Raw genomic sequence first — 4571 nt, forward strand, 5'->3', positions numbered from 1 at the left:
AAGTCCCCTGCAATTACCACATTCTTATCAATAAGGTTGCTTATGTTTGTGAGTAATTGTTTTATATATTTGGGGGCTCCTGTATTCGGCGCATACACATGTATAATGTTAGCTCTTCCTGATGGATAGGCCCTGTGATTATTACATAATGCCCTTCTTCATCTCTTGTTACAGCCTTTAATTTAAAGTCTAGTTTGTCTGATATAAGTATGGCTACTCCAGCTTTCTTTTGACTTCCAGTAGCATGATAAATAGTTCTCCATCCCCTCACTTTCAACACTTTCAATCTGAAGGTGTCCTCAGGTCTAAAATGAGTCTCTTGTAGACAGCAAATAGATGGGTCTTGTTTTTTTATACATTCTGATACCCTATGTCTTTTGGTTGGCACATTTAGTCCATTTACATTCAGTGTTATTATAGAAAGATACGGGTTTAGAGTCATTGTGATGTCTGTAGGTTTCATGCTTGTAGCAATATCTCTGGTACTTTGTCTCACAGGATCCCCCTTAGGATCTCTTGTAGGGCTGGTTTAGTGGTGACGAATTCCTTCAGTTTTTGTTTGTTTGGGAAGACCTTTATCTCTCCTTCTATTCTAAATGACAGACTTGCTGGATAGAGGATTCTCGGCTGCATATTTTTTCTGTTCATCACATTGAAGATCTCCTGCCATTCCTTTCTGGCCTGCCAAGTTTCAGTAGAGAGATCGGTCACGAGTCTTACAGGTCTCCCTTTATATGTTAGAGCACGTTTATCCCTAGCTGCTTTCAGAATTTTCTCTTTATCCTTGTAGTTTGCCAGTTTCACTATGATATGTCGTGCAGAAGATCGATTCAAGTTATGTCTGAAGGGAGTTCTCTGTGCCTCTTGGATTTCAATGCCTTTTTCCTTCCCCAGATCAGGGAAGTTCTCAGCTATGATTTGTTCAAGTACACCTTCAGCACCTTTCCTTCTCTCTTCCTCCTCTGGAATACCAATTATGCGGCGTAGATTATTTCTCTTTAGTGCATCACTTTGCTCTCTAATTTTCCCCTTATACTCCTGGATTTTTTTATCTCTCTTTTTCTCACCTTCTTCTTTTTCCATAACTTTATCATCTAGTTCACCTATTCTCTCCTCTGCCTCTTCAATCCGAGCCGTGGTCGTTTCCATTTTATTTTGCATCTCGTTAATAGCGTTTTTCAGCTCCTCCTGACTATTCCTTAGTCCCTTGATCTCTGTAGCAAGAGATTCTCTGCTGTCCTCTATACTGCTTTCAAGCCCAGCGATTAATTTTATGACTATTATCCTAAATTCACTTTCTGTTATATTGTTTAAATCCTTTTTGATCAGTTCGTTAGCTGTTGTTATTTCCTGGAGATTCTTTTGAGGGGAATTCTTCCGTTTGGTCATTTTGGATAGTCCCTGGAGTGGTGTGGACCTGCAAGGCACTTCCCCTCTGCTGTGGTGTATAACTGGAGTTGGTGGGTGGCTGCAGTCAGACCTGATGTCTGCCTCCAGCCCACCGCTGAGGCCACAGTCAGTCTGGTGTGTGCCTTCTCTTCCCCTCTCCTAGGGGCGGGATTCACTGTGGGGTGGCGTGGCCCATCTGGGCTACTTGCACACTGCCAGGCTTGTGGTGCTGGGGATCTGGCGTATTAGCTGGGGTGGGTAGGCAAGGTGCACGGGGGCGGGAGGGGCAGGCTTAGATCGCTTCTCCTTAGGTGATCCACTTCAGGAGGGGCCCTGTGGCAGCGGGAGGGAGTCAGACCCACTGCCGGAGGGGTGGCTCCACAGAAGCACAGCGTTGGGTGTTTGCGGGGAGCAAGCAAGTTCCCTGGCAGGAACCGGTTCCCTTTGGGATTTTGGCTGGGGGATGGGTGGGGGAGATGGCGCTGGCGAGCGCCTTTGTTCGCCGCCAAACTGAGATCTGTCGTCCGGGGCTCAGCAACTCTCCCTCCCGTTATCCTCCAGCCTTCCTGTTTTCCGAGCAGAGCTGTTAACTTATGACCTCCCAGATGCTAAGTCCCGCTTGCTGTCGGAACACACTCCGTCCGGCCCCTCTGCTTTTGCAAGCCAGACTCGGGGGCTCTGCTTGGCCAACGGGCCTCCCCTCTGCCCTGGCTCCCTCCCACCAGTCCGTGTAGTGTGCACCGCCTCGCCGCCCTTCCTACCCTCTTCCGTGGGCCTCTTGTCTGCTCTCGGTTCTGGAGACTCTGCTCTGCTAGTCTTCTGGCGGCTTTCCGGGTTATTTAGGCAGGTGTAGGTGGAATCTAAGTGATCAGAAGGACGCGCTGTGAGCCCAGCGTCCTCCTACACCGCCATCTTCCCTCCTCGTTCAAAACTTACTTTTAAAAAAGAACCAAATGGAAATCCTGGAGTTAAAAATGCAATATCTGAAATAAAAATTTACAAGAAGGGGATCAATGGTAGATTTGAGCTGGCAGAAGAAGGAATTGGTAAACTTGAAGATAGATTGATGGAGATTATGGGAACTAAAGAACAGAAGAGGAAAAAGAATGAAGAAAAATAAACAGCCTCAGAGAAATGTGAGACACCACTAAGCACAACAACATACAGATAAAGGCAGTACCCGGAAAGAAGAAAGGAAAAATCCAGGATCAAGTGAATTTTTCCCAGGAATTCAAGATTGGTTTAGCATCTGAAAATCAACTAACACAGTACATCATATCAATAGAACAAAAAACAAAAGTCATCAATAATCATCTCAATCACAAAAGAATCTCAAGAGATTTTGAAAAAACCCATCACCCCTTCATGATTAAAAAAACATTAAATAAACCAGGCATAGAATGGGATTTCTTCAACTTCATAAAGGGCATCTATGAAAAACCCACAGCTAACATTATAATTTATGGTGAAAGACTGAAAGCTTTCCTTCTAAGATGAAGAACAACACAAAGATGTCTGTTCTCACCACTTCTGTTCAACACTGTACTGGAAATTCTAGCCAAGGGAGTTAAATATGAAAAAGAAACAAAAGACATCCAGATAGGAAGGGAACAATAAAACTATCTCTACTTGCAGGTGATATGCCCTTGTATAATTGAAAATCCTAAGGTCCCACTAAAAAGTTATTAGAACTAATAAATGAGTTTAACAAGTTTGTAGGACATAAGATCAATACACAAAAAAACAGTCGTATTTCTCTACATTGGCAACAATCTGAAAATGAAATCAAGAAAATCATTTCATTCACAATAGCAACAAGAAGAATAAAATACTTAGGAATAATTTGATAAAAAGCAGTGTAAAATTCATACTCTGAAAAGCATAAAACACTGTTGAAAGAAATTAAAGAAGATCTAAATAAATGGAAAAACATCTCACATTCATGTACTGGAAGATTTAACTCTGTTAAGATAGTATTAGTTTCCAACTAATCTATAGATTTAACATATTCCCTATTAGAATCCCAGCCAACTTCTTTGTATAAATTAACAAACTGATTCTAAAATTTATATGGAATTGCAAAGGATCAGAATAGCCAAAACAATTCTGAAAAAGAAGAAAAAACTAGGGGCGCCTGGGCAGCTCAGTCAGTTAAGCATCCAACTCTTGATTTCAGATCAGGTCATAATCTCACAGTTTGCGGGATAGAGCCTGCTCGGGATTCTATCTCCCACTGTCTGTCTGTCTCTGTCTCTCTGTCTCTCTCTCTCTCTGCCCCTCTCCAACTTGCACGTGCATGCGTGTGCTCGCTCTCTGCTCCCCTCCCTCTCAAAATAAAAAATAAATAAAAGAAGAAGAAAAAACTAAAAGGACTCATACTTTCCAATTTCAAAATTTACTACAAAGCAAAAGTAGTCAGCACAGCATGGTTCTGGCACAAAGAAAGACACATAGAGCAAAAGAATAGAATTAAGAGTCCAGAAATAACCCCCTTACTTCTGTTGTCAACTGATTTTCAACAAAGATGTCAAGACCAGTCAGTTGGGGAAAGAACAGTCTTTTCATGATCTCGAAGTTGCAAATTATTCTTAGATATTATGCCAAAATTATGAATAGCAAAAGAAATAATTGATAAATTGCACTTCATCAAAATTAAAACTTTTGTGTTTCAAAGGATACCATCAAGAAAGTGAAAAAGCAACCCCTGAGTGGGAGCAAATATTTGTAAATCATATATTTGATAAGGGACTTGAATCTAGAATATATGAAGAACCTTTACAAGTCAGTAATAAAAAGACAAATAACCCAACTAAAAAGATGAGCAAAGGTTCTGAATAGACATTTCCCCAAAGAAGATATACAAATGGCCAATAAAAACCTGATGCTAATATCATCCTCAATGGGGAAAAACTGAGAGCTTTCCCCTTAAGGTCAGGAACAAGACAGGGATGTCCACTCTCGCCACTGTTATTCAACATAGTATTGGAAGTCCTAGCCTCAGCAATCAGACGACACAAAGAAATAAAAAGCATCAAAAACGACAGGGAGGAAGTCAAATTTTCACTCTTTGCAGATGACATGAAACTCTATGTGGAAAACCCAAAAGATTTCACCGAAAAACTGCTAGAACCGATTCATGAATTCAGCAAAGTTGTAGGATATAAAATCAGTGCACAGAAATT

The sequence above is a fragment of the Acinonyx jubatus genome, chromosome F2, assembly GCF_027475565.1.
Source record: "Acinonyx jubatus isolate Ajub_Pintada_27869175 chromosome F2, VMU_Ajub_asm_v1.0, whole genome shotgun sequence".
NCBI lineage: Eukaryota > Metazoa > Chordata > Mammalia > Carnivora > Felidae > Acinonyx > Acinonyx jubatus.